This window comes from Diabrotica undecimpunctata, chromosome 5, assembly GCF_040954645.1.
Source record: "Diabrotica undecimpunctata isolate CICGRU chromosome 5, icDiaUnde3, whole genome shotgun sequence".
Classification (NCBI taxonomy): domain Eukaryota; kingdom Metazoa; phylum Arthropoda; class Insecta; order Coleoptera; family Chrysomelidae; genus Diabrotica; species Diabrotica undecimpunctata.
Genome location: NC_092807.1, coordinates 108,209,735 through 108,227,104, shown reverse-complemented (window position 1 = coordinate 108,227,104; position 17,370 = coordinate 108,209,735). Strand labels below are relative to the sequence as shown.

Here is a 17,370-nt window from a genome sequence, read left to right as displayed (position 1 = left end):
TTAAAACTATATTAAATATTTTACTTTCAGATTAGTACGGTGTAAGTATACTAATAATTTTCTTTTAGGGCAATAGATTTTTAGCAAAAAAGTCTTTCTTATACAACATAAGGGTTAACAAAATCCTTACCTCATCGAAACTGAGTTGAAGGAGCGTTTCGAGAGAAAAAAGAGGGCCATCGTGGCACTAACCGTTAAAAACCTCATGCCGTTGGCGTCCAGATTAGAGATGTAGTTGGTGTGTAGAAAGAACTGATTCATTTGATAATTTGGCAGTCAGATGCGCAGTAGGAAACAAAAATTTAGTAAGTTCATTTCCATTTTTATTATAGTAGTTGGAATAAAAACGTGCCAAACAAAAAATTGCTTTAAGGTTGGATTTGACCTGCTACGTTTGAAATTAATCTAAAATACAACAATTAATCCCTTAGATATCTTTAGTGAGAACACAGACTGAGAATAGAATATAATGAATTTAAGCTTGAATATCATTTAAGAAAAGAGCACGCGAGTGAAGGTAAAAGAAAGTGGAGGTTACACAAAAATACCAGTTCCAGGGCGTCCCAGGTGCACGAACCCCGCATATGACCGTGATTTACGTCTACAGATTTTACGTATACGTCATGTTTCAGCTAGGCAACAATGAAATGATCTTTTCGCAGTCCGTTGTGTTCGCATAAGTGTCAAATTGGTTAGAAACAGATTAAGGGAATTTGGAATCAGAGCCAGAATGCCTGCTACTGCTCCACTGTTAACGAGGCATACCGTATGGCACGATTAAGATTCGCACGAGAACATATCGATTGGAATATTTACGACTGGGCTAATATTCTTTTACCGCTGAGTCAAGATTTGCTGTTTGTGGATCCGACAGACGTATTTAAGTTTACAGATGCGCCGATGAGCGATTTGCTCAGTGTACCATAAGAGCAACCAGAAATTTTGGAGGTGGCTCGATTATGATATGGGGAGGCATCTGCTTTGCAGGTTACACATAATTAATAGTGTTCGTAGGGGTCCCTGACAGTTGATGGGTGTATAAGCAACGTTCTTGAAGAAGATGTCGTGCCTTTTGTTCCAATTATTTGAGATAATTTCGTTTTTATGGTCCACACTCACCCACACGTTGCTAAAATAACAATGCAATATTTTTGAAAGGTTGGTATTCAAGTTCTCGATTGGTCAGCAATCAGCTCAGACCTAAACCCAATTGAGCATATTTGGGACTACCTAAAAAGATGCGTAAGAGCTCGTATCGTCGCTCGAGATAACCTTGATGAACTGGGAAATGCTTTAACGGAAGAATGGGAAAACTTGAATTTGAAGTAAATACGATCTCTGATAAGAAGCCTTCCATGGAGAACAAGGGACGTCATTAGAGCTAGATTCGCTAATACCACATACTAAATGTTCAATTTGTCCTTGAAATTCCTTATGTATTGTTATTTTCATTTTTTTACCATTTACTCTTTGATTGTTTATTTTACTGGAATGAACCACCGTTAAATATTCCCACGTTTCATTTACGGGCATTTCCAAAAAAATTTAGGAGATACTAATCAAAACGTCTAAACTTAATACATTTATGCGATACTTTTGCGACGAGTGTAGTTATAGATCAATAATTTTCATTACATATATTGATATCGTTTTCACATTAACACACATATAAAAGCAATCAGTATCAAAATCACCGAATCCCTAAACACGCTGCACCTCTAATCCAAACATCAACCCAGCGCTTCCTCAGGGAGACGGTTGACGGTAAGGTTGGACAAAGTACTCGAACATTTAACAAGGACCTTCGAGGACATGAAGGATGCCGCGCATCCTTCACTGGCGTTTCTTCCAACGCCCTTATAAAACTGTCTCCAGGGTACAATAGATAAACGTGCAGGAAGTCTAACCATCTCTTCTTTCCTTAAATAATTCTTTTTCGATGTCACGCAGAATAGGTATATTGTCTGTCTTAAAATTTAAATACAGCTATGACATAAAATATAGTTATGACAATTATTATACAATAGTTATTATACCACACCTAATATTAGTAATCACTAGTAGAATATTAGCTTTACCTTTTTCAAAAACCAAATAAAGCAATTTGCCATCTGAATAAAAATATCAATCACGATAAAAACGCAACATTATATCCAGAACTAGCCAAATATTAGTCAAATATTTCGGTAGAAAATTTGAATAGTATAAATATGCGTCTAGTGAACAATTGTCCATTGGAAAATCTTACAAACATGGAAGAGAATTATCGAAATAAAAATATTATTTATAGCAAATAAAAAATCAAAGAAGGGTATTCCTACTAGTCAAAACTTGTTTTTATAAAAAATGAAAATGAACGGATGGACAAAGCTCAGAAATATGGAAAATATATTTTATACATCAACAAAATTGATTATTAATATCATAAACTAAAAAACAGTCATTTATATATATATATATATATATATATATATATATATATATATATATATATATATATATATATATATATATATATATATATATATATAACAATGAATGTCAAGAAGACGAAATTTATGAGAATATCGAAAACTCAAAGAAATAACGGGAATCTTCTAATAAACGAAACCAACGTCGAACAAGTGGACAAATATGCATACCTGGGAACAATGATTAACTCCACAAATGATTACAATCAGGAGATAAAAATAAGAATAGAAAAGGCTAGAGCAAATTTCAACAAAATGAGAAGAGTTCTATGTACCAGGGATTTAAAACTGAAACTAAGAGTTAGGTTGGCGAGGTGCTATGTTTTTTCGACCTTATTTTATGGAATGGAATCTTGGACCTTGAATGCTACATCAATGAAAAAACTGGAATCATTTGAGCTGTGGGTGTACAGAAGAATTCTTAAAATATCATGGACAGAACACGTCACAAACAAAGAGGTTCTAAAAAGGATGAACAAAGAAATGGAAATTTTAAATTCAATAAAAACAAAAAAATTGGAATATCTCGGACATATTACAGGTGGAGAGAAATACACCTTGCTCCAACTGATCATGCAGGGAAAGATCCAAGGAAAGAGAAGCATAGGGAGGCGTAGAATGTCATGGCTGCGCAACCTGAGAGAGTGGTGCGGATGTACATCAAATGAACTTTTCAGAGCAGCCGTCTCAAAAGTTCGAATAGCTATGATGATTGCCGACCTCCGCCGCGGAGATGGCACTTGAAGAAGAAGATAAATATATATATATATATATATATATATATATATATATATATATATATATATATATATCCAAAATTAACGCACCACCCAATATGGACCATGATTTTGAAACTATAAATATTTCTTTTGAACCCTTAATTGTATTTCGACGATTTATTTTTCACATTATAGGTATATTTCTAATTAATTACTATAATAATGTTTTTTGAGAAATGTCAACGTTTTACCTATATACAAGGTGTATAAATAAATGTGTGTTTTTCATCAAATTTTGCAACACCCTGTAGAATGTATTTGAAACAAACGCTACATGTTATTAATATTTCGAGATTACCTCATTCTTTCTCGACATTTTCGTAAAAAAATCATCTAGATATCATTATTATCAAAAAGGAAAGTATGTTCAAAGCATTACGTGATTTTCTACTTTCCAAAATTAACGCACTACCTCAACTATACCATAATTTTTAAGTTATTTTTCTTTTGAATTCTTAATTAGATTTCGATGATTTTTTTTTCGCACTATTCGACCTATTTCTAAGTAATTACTGTATTATTGTTTTCTAGGAAATGTCAACGTCAACAAATTTGATTTTTCAAGTTATTTTGCAATACCCTGTGGAATTTATTAAAAGCAAACGTCTTATTACTATTACGAAAAAGCTTCATTTTTTTCAACATTTTTGTAAAAAAATCATCGATTTCTTTATTATCAAAAAGAAAAGTACTTTTAAAGCATAACGTGATTTTATCGAATTTTAATACTCATTAATGGAAGCAGTTAGTTGGCTATGAAAAATTAAACAATTTGACAGGACAGTTTTAAACTGACAATATTGTTTAAATTTCAAAATATTGTTTTGCTATTTTGCGTATGTTATATAGTTGACATGGACCGTATTTCAAGAAATCTAAGCCGAGATGAATGTGTTCAGGCAATTACTTTAGCTGATGTAGGGTTAAGTTATCGTGAAATAGGATTGAGGTTAGGAGTATTTCATACTACAATATCACGAGTCATTCAACGTTTTCAAGAAACAAACGACGATACGAGACGGCGTAGACTCACAACACCACAACAAGATCAGTTTATCAGGCTTCGTGCTAAAAGAGAACGTTTTCCTACAATGGGACATTTACAAATACAAGTGGCAAATGTTCATAATATTCAAATTTGTAGAAACACTATACAAAGGTGTCTCGCTGAACAAGATCTGCATATAAGGATACCAGTCAGAGCACCAGCTTTAAATGGAAATCATCGTAGAAGTAGATTACAATTTGCCAGAGAGCACCTAGAATGGAATGTTAATGACTGGGAGCACGTATTGTTCACTGATGAATCAAGGTTTTGCTTATATAGCTCAGATAGACATGTGAGAGTTATTCGACGGCCAAGAGAACGCTACGCACAGTGCAATATACGACCTATTACTTTATTCAATGGAGGATCTGTAATGGTTTGGGGAGGAATATCTCTTACAGCGCGAACGGAACTTGTTGCTTTACGAAGAGGTTCTTTAATAAGTGAAAGGTATATTACAGACATCTTGTCAAACCATGTAGTTCCATGTGCTCCTTATATAGGAAATAATTTTCATATAATGCATTATAACGCTCGACCATATGTTCCACGTGTGGTCCCTGAATATTTGGACGAGGTTGGAATACAAACCATGAACTGGCCACCCTGCAGCCCTGATCTCAAACTCATAGAAAATTTGTGGGATATTATTGATCGTCAACTCAGGAGCCGACAAACACCACCTGTCTCTCTTGACGACATAGAAGTTACGGTAAGAGAAGTTTGGAATGCAATTGATCCAATACACCGCTTGATTTTAACTATGCCTCGTCGCTGTGAAGAAGTAATTAGATGTAGAGGTGGAAATACTCGTTATTAAGTGTTTTTGGGAGAGGGAATTGTTAAAGATTATTTAGGTTGTTTTCTTAGGCTTTATTTGTATTAAATATCAATAAAGTTTATGTGGGTAATGTATTCTTTGCTTTAAATGTTAATTAAAACTTGGGTACATTTAAAATTTTCTACAATCTTTAATAATAGAGATATCAAGATAATTTTTTACGAAAATATTAAGAAAGGACGAATCTGTCTTAAAATAATAATAAGATTTTGATAATGTCATCTAAAGTAAATAATAAATTTTTCTACCCTATCGTACCAGATATCTCTAGTGCTTCTTTATCAGAAATAGTAGCCCTTTTGCCAACTCCTTCGGAACAGGGTACAAAGCGACAGAAATCATTATTGTCTTTTTCAGTCTTTTTCAAAACTTCAATAATATGCATTAGGGGTTTGATTAAGTATCATAATATAGATTTAAATATTGTAATTAATAATTTCTAAAATTTTGCTATGAGGTTGTCATTTTTCCAACTGTGTCTGAAGCTGTCCCATTCTCCGTCTGGGAAGTCTGCCCCATTCCCCGCCCCAACCTTCAGACGTTTTTGAAAAAGTGGTTTTGATTTTTTTTTACAAGTATATGATTTATTATTAAAAGCATGTATACAGTGAAAGCTGGGTAAACAATGTATTTTATGAATATTTTCTTTCTTTATTTGGTGAGGTATTTAGAGTGGTATGACAGTTCAAATTTTTATGTCTAAAGGAGCCCCACTCTCCTCTAAAAATAACTATTTTAAACCATGGACGTATAAACATAGATGGACCCAGCAATAAGATACCTTAAACACACACTGTTTTGAAGCTTCGATATTCCTGGACAAGAGGATAAAGGGGAGTAAAACGGGTATCGATAGACTGTGATACTTCCTCAATGAGCATAAGCGTGCTTGAATTTTTACTCGCGGGGATAATTATTCAGACGTTAATAATTGGAAGTAGTAATAATGTATAAAAACACGTTTTTATAGAAAAAATAAAATACAATTTTATTTGCTTTAAAATTAATACAATAAAATATAGTTGAGCTCAAGTTAATTTTTTAATAGGTATCAAATAATCCTACGATAAAAAAAAACAATTAAAAAATATACATTTGTCAAATTTAAGTACATACCTATATTTATTGATAATGTGTTAAAACATATTTTTTCAAATTGTGACAAATTTGTTTTAATACAATATCAATATATTCCACGTAGTAAGGGTTTCTGCTACAAAATTATTTATTGATCATTCCAAAGCTCTTGCTGGCATTTGACATAAAATTATTTGCAAATATAAATACTTATTAAAAAGTAGGCGTGAAAATGTATAAATTATTGGAAAGCTATTTACCGAACAGAAATATTAAAGTAAAAATGGTAAATAGACATAATAGAAGACGTTGGTATAGAAATAAATTTTTATTGATTGCGAAATAAAACAGTCTTAGTAAGAACGCTTCTTATGCGCACGGTGTTAGCATCTAAAGTAGTCCTCGTTTTATGATGAATTCCAATTTTAAAATATTTCCCAAGAACCAATTTTAAAAGTTGCATAGAGTGACCATCGATTGCATCTTCATCATACATATGGTCACCAAAATGCTCATAGATTGATTTTGGGACATTTTGTATGGTTTTATTAATCAAAATATTCATAAGGTTTTTAACTAGTCTGTTGTAGATATTATTTATAGTTTTATTAAAAAATCTGAAATATTTTTCAGCTTCCTTACAAATTTAAATAACCAAAAAGGATGCTTTTGAAAGGTTTTTTTATACTGTTTTCTCTGTTGAAGTTTAGAGTAAGTTTCAACATTAATCAATATTATTTGGAAACCTACATAAAAAAATAAATGAGTTTTATTCATTTCACTAATTTATTGTTAATTCATGAGAAATATTAAATTAAAAAGCTACTAAACAGATCTTTTTAATCAGATGATGTCTACTTACAATTTAAAAATGTCCATACTAATTTCATAAACTAATATCTTGTTCAATACATTAATTAATATGAATAAACCCAATGGTACGCCCATGAAAGACATATTTTAAAATGTAAACACACAGGCTTCCTCAGTTCCTCATCTTAAATAATGTAAACAAACAGTACTTACAAATTAAATGAGACATTGGGATGTAAATATTTCGTTTTTTTTTGAAAATGCAAAACTGTAGCACCATTATTATAATTTGTTTATTTCACTATTTACAAATATCACTTAAAATACAGCTAAAATATCGAAAAACAACTTTTCCTCATCTTGGGTAAAAAGTAAACAAACATGGACATGACATGGAACAGCATTTGAAGTTTGACGTAGAGCCATAAGACGGAGAAATGTAAACACCGTTGCCATTAATAAATAGGTTTCAGTGCTTCTACATATAAAATAATTGGTTGATATTTGTTATACGCTATTATCAAATGATATGTACACTATGTGCACATTTGATGTTTTAATTACAATTAAATATATTAATATAAGTAATAAATTATTATTTTGGTTTGATAGCACCTGTAGAGTATAAAATAAATATAGTAATATTTTCAGCGATACGTGAATAAGATATTTTAATAAAAATAGCAGACCAAAATACAAAACGATGTTTACTCGTTCAAGTAAATAATACTTATTAATTTTTAAAAAATCAACCAATGTTTTATTTTCGATACTTATTTTCGATAAAAATAATTTTCCTCTCCTCAATATTATTGTAATCTCTCGTACATAGTCTTACCTAGTTTGAACGTCACCAGTTGATAAAAATACCTTGTAATAAAAGCAACTTTCGTCATTTAATAGAGTTTGTTCAAATTTAAAATGATAAAGTTCCTGGTTATTATCCTGAAAACAAATGTCAAATGTCTCGTTAATAAGTATAAATTTTTATTCCGTAAACACCACAGGAAGAAAATCCTGTTGGGCTTGTTCCCGAAGTGCAAACTGAAATGTGAGACTCATCAAAGTTTGCTCAAAGTTCGAGATAAGAAACTTTTCGGTTAGAGCAACCCACACCTTTTCACTAAATTAAAGGCTTAAATTATCGCATCTACAATTTTCATCTAAACCGAATACCAATTCAGCACTTATATTAAACTTATTATGTTAAATGTAGTTTTGTGACGAACAACACGATACTTTAAGTACCACAGCATAAATTATGAATTTGTAGCGACGTTCATATCTCGCGTTATAGTTATAAATAATAATTTTCCTCAGAAACGCTGTATAAATATTTGAGGAGAAAACCGTACATGTACTTATAAAAAGCGAACATTTTTGGTTATAAACAATCCGCTGATATAATGACAAATCGTCCAAAAAGCGTATGAATTTAAGTTGTGGCGTATCTGTCTTAAGTCTAAAGTCTTGACTGAAGTGGAACACAGCATTCGAGGTATCACTCTGACTACAATTTCCATCTTTTGTTTATTCGTTTATTCAAGCGTAAACTATTTTTTTTTTTGATTTTTTTTTGTTTAAATGGCATAGGCAAGTGCCATACAGCCAGTCACAACATGAAAATATTATACCCAGAAAGGAGATTGTGTAGTACAATATAAAAAGATAATATAAATTTCAAACTTAAGTAGCATTACAAATTTTAAGCAATAAAATTATTATTAAGGATAGGATAGAGATAAAACATGGACACTCGTTTCTCGTCTAGGGACCCATCAAGACATTGCTTTTAAGACAAACTAGATTGGGTCACGGATAAAATGTAATAACAAATAGGGTAAAAGAGAGGTTAGGATTCTAATTACGGTTAAATATTAAGCTTACTTTTTCAAATAAATTCCATCAAACATTCATTTACAACTCTTATATTTAGAGATAGCAGATAGTACATATTGTCCGGAGGAAAAATTTTGATGTTGACTAAATTTTTTATTAGAATTTCAGTTTGTTTTGTGTATTTTTTACATTCGAAGAAAATGTGATCTAGATCACCTTCTTTTTGGCAGTCTGGACATAAATTTGAATTTACGATTTTTAGTTTGGACAGATGACTAGGATAGAAGGCGTGTCCAAATTTTATTCTAATTATGGATGTTATATACCTTCGTGGAACAGAATAATTTTTAAACCAATAATCACTTGGGATTAAAGGCTGTATAGAAGCATATTGCGAGGAAGACTGCGTACTATATATATATATATATATATATATATATATATATATATATATATATATATATATATATATATATATATATATATATATATGCCAAGATTGTTTCCATTTACTATTGATATTATTTTTAATTATTGTTAATGCGTCTTGTCTACAGATTTGGTGACCAGCTTGCGTTCCGGTATCAATAGCCTTTTTAGCTAATAGGTCAACATGTTCGTTGTATTTAAGACCTATATGTGCTTTAACCCACAAAAAATGAACAACTCTTCGGTTTTTATAAATGTCATAAACAAGTTTTTTAATTTGAAAGACATATATATTTAAGTTATTACTAGGAAAATTTAAAGTTTAACAGACAATGAGTCAGATACTATTGTAACAGTTGTATTCTGAGTGTTTTCAAAGTATCTTAATGCTTCATATATTGCTACAGCTTCAGCACTAAAGATTGAAAAACTAGAACTAATTAATTGGCTCTACCATTAACACATTTTCCTCAGGTAACTTAGCTTCCTCCGTGGATGTGTTGGTTGTTGCTTTGGAAACCTCTTCTAACATTATTGTTACAAATTTGCAATCGCATTGCTCCTGTAGTGATCCTTTCTTAGGTTAATATGCTCCTTTTCTAACTTGGCTGTACCGTACTGAAGACGACCAATAATCAGAAATACTGCAAAATTAACTCGCATTAACCTTTTTTCTTGTTATATATATGTATATATATATATATATATATATATATATATATATATATATATATATATATATATATATATAGGTACGTTAGAATTATCGGGTAAAGTGGTCTGTAATGAAAATCTTTCTTTTTTCTGAGATACTCAATATTTCGCCATTTATTTAATAGCTTCCTCAGGAGTAAACTTAAACAATTTAAACATTACAAAAAATGGCGTACAAATACATTTTAAAACATTTTAACATAACATTTTAAACATAAGCACGTTCGTTACAGCTATACGATAAAAAATTAAAATTATTTCAAATGTAAAAATAAAAATAACAATAACAGAAAACGTTAGAAGAATGATATTTCTTTGATGAATTATTAAGGTTAGTTGTTATTAAGATGAATGTTGGCTATTTTGAATATTTATAAATTTTGTTCAATATGTTACAATATATGTTACTTAACTGCTCAGTGTCCGTTTTATAATTTAAAGTGTTTTTATTTTTGTTAATGTAATATATCTCAAGAAATAATCTACTTTTGTAGTTGCCTAATCAGTCTGTGCCAAAATGTGAGCTTTGTTATAATCTAGCATATGACCAGTGTTTTTATAGTGCTCAACTAGTGCGCAAGTATTTTTTCCCAAGCGGCAATCACTTTTATGTTGTGTGATGCGTTGTTTTAGCCATTGTGATGTTTGACCAATGTAGCTATTTTGACATCCTAAACACGGTATTTCATAAACGACATTACTTTTATATAAGGTTGGTACTGGGTCTTTGATTTTTGAAAATAGTTGTTTACTGTTCATGGTATTATATTTAGCTATACTAATATTAGGAACATTTTTGAATATGGATGTGACAGAATGAGTTAGACCATTAATAAAGAGAAGTTTTTTATATTTGATTGATTTGTTGTTAGAATCATGGACGGGACCGTCATAGAAATTAGTGCTGTAAATCAGTTTTTTTTTAATTTGTTTAGGATATCCGTTGTTACGAAAAATGTTGTATATATGTCCAGATTTTTTTGTAAAAAGTTGTCATCAACAATGGACATTATCCTGTTTTTCATACCTACTACGGTATTATATTTTTGACTGGTGGTATGGTTTGAATAGTAATTTATATACCTGCCTGATGCTGTCAGCTTTTGGTACCAATGCTAATATAATACCTTGCTTAAGACAATTTAATCTTGACATTCAATATTTCAAATACTTCAATGTCAGTTTTTATTTGCCAAATCTTTTAAATTCTGTGAGTGTTTTAAAATGTATTTGTACGCCATTTTTTGTAATGTTCAAATTGTTTTAGTTTACTCCTGAAGAAGCTATTAAATAAATGGCGAAATATTGAGTATCTCAGAAAAACAAAACAAAAAAAAAAGATTTTTATTACAGACCACTTTACCCGATAATTCTAACGTACCTATTTATACATTATTTTTTGGTCGAAATAATCACTTCTAATATATATATATATATATATATATATATATATATATATATATATATATATATATATATATATATATATATATATATATATATATATATATATACATCCTACTATCCTTATGGACTCAAACCTTAGGGCAACCGTACGGCCTCCACTATTTACAAGTGCATATAATATTTTAGTCATTGTGTATATTAAATCAAGAGACAAATATTCTTAATGCCCAAGTTTGTATTTGGGTAAGATGAAATTCAATATATACTTTTCCGTTCGCTTCTCCTATCATTGTCACCTCATTACGATTTACGATTTTACAGCCTCATCATCATAATTTTTATCTGCATTGTGGTATTGCCAGCTCATATACACGACTTTATATACTCATACAGTGTTGTTAATTCGCATATTCGCATATTTCGACAATTCGCTGTTTCCCCTTTTCATTTCGTATTTAAGCGTTGATCGGGCATATTCAAAAATAGTTCAATAAAATTTACTGGATAATGCAATCATACGGTTACGTTGAATTCAAAAGTATATTTCACTCAATCTATACTTTACAAGGCTTGTTATTCAGTGTAGGCATATGGTAACGGTCATTTGCGATAGAAGAACGGCAACCAATGGTTAATGTTGCCAGCCATTTTTCACATATTTGTACATTTCGCACGTTCTTTCGTCAGTTGTTAGGTTAGCTGTGTACATTAGGGTGAATCGATAATCGCAATATTTTAAAAAAATTGACAAATTGATTTGGTTATCCACCAAAAGTTACATTTAGTAAAGACAATAAAAAAGTATTGATATTAATATTGACTTTTTGATAAAATTACATCTTCTGCCCTCTCCGGCCTTTGAAAAACGAAAAAGAAATGTTGGCGTAATAACCACAAAATCTTAAAAAAAATTGACAAATTGAATTGGAATACCTACGAAAAGTTACCTTTAGTAACCTTTAGTAACGGTAATAAGAAAGTATTATTACGACTTTTGGATAAAATTACATCCTCTGCCCTTTACAAGCTTTTGAAAAACGAAAAAAAATATTATTTATTATTATTATTAACAGAAGCCTGGCCCTGACGGTCCTGGTTTGGTTAGTCTAGTCTCATCTGAGGGGGAGCTCGACTTTCAGTAATGTTTATAAGTCCGTACGTAGCGCTCGTACATTAGTTTGCAGTTACTCGTAAAAATTGAACAGTTTTATGGTTTTTGGCAATCGTGTCATAAAATATGAGTTCTTCTCATTATACTTGGCTATACATTGAGTGTCGGTTACCTTGTGTCTCTGCAGATTTTAAAGGTAACGTACTTCCTTCGAAAGCTGATGTTTTAGAGTGTTATTTATGGACAAGGTATACTTTAAAATTTTCAAACTCAGGGAAGTAAACCAACGTTTTTTGAGATATCTAACATACTGTTAAACTGTTTGTTCGGCCTGTTAGGCCTAAACGTCGTTTAGGACATATCGACAAATCTGCCGTGGCCGAACAGGCTTTGGGAAGCGGAGAACATCGAATACTGTTTGAGTCAGTACTTCACAGTACTACCCACGGTTGTATTGGGAAGCGGTGGAAATATATAAGCACCCAAATAATTGTAATCGAATAGAAGAAGGACTGAAAATTAACAAGACATGGATACCAATATTAAAATCCACAAACACCCTTCCCGCCAAACACGAAGAAAGAAAAGCTACTACGAACGACGACACGCCTAGACAAAGGCCTAACAGCCCGAACAAACAGTTTAACAAGTTAGACGATGGCCGTGAAAGCCTAACGCAGTTTATCTAACATACTGTCTGACAAAATTTTGTATGTGGCAGAAAGTTTTAATTCCTACCATAACAAGAAAATAAAAAGTTTTCCCGAAATACTATGAGAGCAGAATATGCTAGATGACTTTATAAAATCGTTGCAGATTCGCAAAAGACATTAGTGATATTGTCAAATTAAATGGCTTACAAATATCGGACCGCACTATCAGAAGAAAGGTGTGTAAAAATTTATTGCGATCAGGAACCCCTATAATAAAGTCGTTCCTGAACAAAAAATAGGAACAAAAACGCATTAATTGAGTTTTGACACAAAAAAGTGGACACAAGAACAGTAAAATACGGTAATTGGAAGTGATGAAACCAGAATCTTGAATTTTGGGAGAAATCTCGATTTTTAAGTTTAAATGTAGAAACAATTTCCATCCAGCGGAACGTCTTTTTAATGAGAGGTACCACATCGCCCTATATCGAGGACTTATTTAAGGGAGCTTCTTCGAAAGTTTGAAGAAACAGGTAGTGTTCAAGATGCCAAACGATCTGGTCGACCAACATTAGTGATAAAAAATATTGACTTAATTGCAAAAATGGTATTGAACCCTACTTCTACAGCCCAAGTTGCGTCTCTTTATGAAATCAGTCAAAAGACAGTAAACCGAGTGTTGGCTGAAAATAAATTTCATCCATACGACTTGAAAATAATTGTGCACCACCTTTCAGATGATAACCACAGCCAACGACTAGAATTCTGTGAAAATACGTTCAATCAAATTAACCAACAGTCAGATTACATAAGAACAATTTGTTTTAGTGACGAAAGTACTTTTTCCCCTTAATGGGAATATTAACACATACGATGTGAGGTATTGGAGTGACACAAATCCTCCTCCTTTGCAGGTATTTTGGGAAAACACATAGTTGGATCTGTTTTTCTCAATGCTAACTCAACCAGTGAAGTGTATCTGGACATACTACAAAGTTAATTCTTAAAATTCTGAAAAATAATCCAGATGAATTCGGCAACGTGAAAATAACGTTTCAACAAGATGTGCTCCTGCTCACTATTATGGTCCAGTAAGACGTTACCTAGTTGAGAAATATCGTGGTAGATAAGTTGGACAACGAGGTTTGATAGAATGTCCAGCTCGGTCACCGAACCTCACACCACTAGATTTTTTTCTGTTTGAAATCTAAGGTTTACGCTACAGCACCCGCTACAATTTCTCCCGACACATTTGAACTAGAACGACAAGAGTTTAGCAATAAGAGACATTACTGTCGAGAAGTAGATATAGCACATTTTGAATACTTAAAATAAGAACAGATTCTTAAATCTTTATTAATTAAATGTGAAACTACAATTTTAGTACTTATTTAATTTATTCATTAAAATCATTATCACAGTGGCTCTATAACATCATATATGACTATTACGTCACATGTTATGACTAGTTGAGAAGCCTACTGCCGTTTATTTCTTCCTTCCAAATATCACTATTATAAATCTAACCGTTTAACAGATGAGAGGAGGGGAGAAGACTTTTGGCTAGCACTGTATATTTCGCTAGAATCATATATGAGGCATTCTAAATGATGGACGGAACCGATCATCTAGAAAGAACCAGAGCACATTCTGATTTACGTACGGCTACATCCAGAAATGCTACCAGAGGCTGCCTGCGATATGCCTGCTTTTAACAATTAACAATATACGATACGCTGATGACACGCTAATAGTAACAGATAACCTATCAAATTTACAGTTTTTGATGGAAAACATAAACACCCATACCAATAAGTATGGTCTAAAACTGAACATCAAAAAGACTAAATTCATTATTGTAACAAAGAAGCTATACACCAATGTGAATTTAACCATAAATAATCAGCCAGTTACGTCCTACAAATATTTAGGGGTTAGCTTCACTGATACTAATGACCAGACAAGAAAAATCAAGAGGCGAATAGAGATAGCGAGACAATCGTTTGTCAAAATGAAAAAGTTCCTATGCAGCCGGGACATAAATATAAACTTAAGAACGAGGACACTGTTTTCTCAGTTCTGCTGTACGGCATGGAAACCTGGACACTGAAAAAGATAAACATCAAAAACATTGAGGCATTCGATATGTGGTGTTACAGGAGACTGTGGAAAATACCATGGACAGAAAGAGTAACAAATCAAGATGTTCTGCTAAAGATGGGGAAGGAATGCGAAGTCATAAAAACCATACAAACGAAAAAACTGGAATATCTGGGCCACATAATGAGAGGAGAAAAGTACTCTCTGCTTGGACTCATAATCCAAGGAAAAATCTCGGGAAAGAGAAATGTAAGACGTAGGAGGATTTCCTGGTTACGAAATTTAAGGGAGTGGTATGGCTGCAGTTCAATATAGTTGTTCAGAGCTGCAGCCAACAAAGTAAAGATTGCTGTGATGGTAGCCAACATCCGATAGGAGACGGTACTGCAAGAAGAAGACAACCAGAAAAGTTTGGGCAGAAATCAAAATACCATACATTGTTAATTTATATTTAAATGGAAATAAGCCACAATTAAAGGTTAAAATACGTTTATTGACGTTTCAATTTCCACTTCGGAAATCGTTCTCAATATACAAACATGACTAATGTTTGTATTTTGAGAACGATTTCCGAAGTGGAAATTGAAACGTCAATAAACGTATTTTAACCTTTAATTGTGGCTTATTCCCATTTAAATATAAATTAATTTAAAATGCCACAAGAAAATAGCTTCAGAACCATACATTGTTATTGTAAGAATATCACCTATCAGAAGCTTCTAGCTTTTTAATACTTAAGATGATTTTTAATAGCTGATGATTGCTATAAAAACTTACCTTTGATGTCCTTAGGGCTTATTCCTGAAACAATAAAAGGATATTTATTATAATACAATAAAAACTAGTTTAATTTAAAAAAATTAATATATTGAAACAATTAGGGGGTCCTTATTTAGCCAAGTGAAACTCAGTAGGTAGAAAACACAATAAATATTAAAATTTAAAATAGAACAACTGAGTGATATACCACAAACAAATTTACCATAAAGTAAAAACTTCTTAAGTAAAATGGTATAAAATTTATTAAAAATTAAAAAAATATATCCAAACTGGATTTATAAATTTTTAGAGCGTTTTCAGTCCTATCGAACCATCTTCATTAAAAACCCTAGAAATAAGTATTACACGTTAAAAATTGGAAGAAATGTGGAAACTTTTGACGGCTAAGTTAAACGTGGTCAATTCTTACGTCTATATAGTATTTTAAACTAGCCACATAACGAATTCAGATGATCCTCAAATTGCATAATTGAAGTAATAAACAATATAATTATTATGTCACTAGGACAATGGTATAGGATTACATTTTTTAAGGAACAAAGGTAGAATAGAATAATTCTTCTTTTTTTTGTTGAAAATCTTCCTATTTTCTGTCAATATCTCGATATCGCATGTAACGGGGTTATATTTATATCTTCACCTCATGTAATAACATGGAACCACCAGTTGGAAACAAAACTGTTAAAGAAATACAATCAGCCCTGAAATAAAATATGTTCTCAAGTGCAGGTAGGTCATCTGTGTATATTATGATAAGTTGCCTCCATATTCCAATCTGTTACGTCTTGTCAAGTCTTGTTGAAGCAAAAGGCCCATATTTTTTAAGGCATTTGACAAGGAGGTATACATTTCTTCTAGCTTGCGTGTTGTGCGGGCAACTAGGTGAACATAATCTGCATATGCCAAAATTTGGGATGATTTATTAAAAATGTTTTATCTGTTGTCTATTTGGGCATCCCTAACCGCCTTTTCTAGAGCTATGTTGAAAAGAAAACACGTCAGCTTATCTCCCTGTATTTACATGAAATGTGAAAAAGGAACAAAAAGTTAATATCAAATTTGGTTACTCAGTCATATAGCACGTAAAAATTAAGAATTTTAGATGAATGATTTTCACAGAGAGGACACCCTATTAATATATGGTGCAATATTAGTTCACTATCACATCCATCTTTTTAACGCACATTGAATAGGGTTGGTTTACAGTGGTCAGGTTTTTGGCATTTAAACACCGTGCTTGCCAAGCATGTTGGTAAGTATTCATATTTATTCCCACGAGTAGCTGGGGAACGTTGGTCGATTCCTGTA

At 31.8% G+C, this 17,370-nt stretch overlaps 1 protein-coding gene across 4 annotated transcripts in view; it reads right to left on the bottom strand.

Moving 5' to 3' along the window:
- Positions 1-17,370, bottom strand: part of Camta (Calmodulin-binding transcription activator) — a 1,863,487-nt gene that overhangs the window by 1,665,823 nt on the left and 180,294 nt on the right. For all 4 annotated transcript variants that reach the window (XM_072532541.1, XM_072532543.1, XM_072532542.1 and 1 more), the window contains exon 2: positions 16,060-16,083. The gene's annotated coding sequence lies outside the window, so the exon portion shown is untranslated. The remainder of the gene's footprint in view (positions 1-16,059; positions 16,084-17,370) is intronic.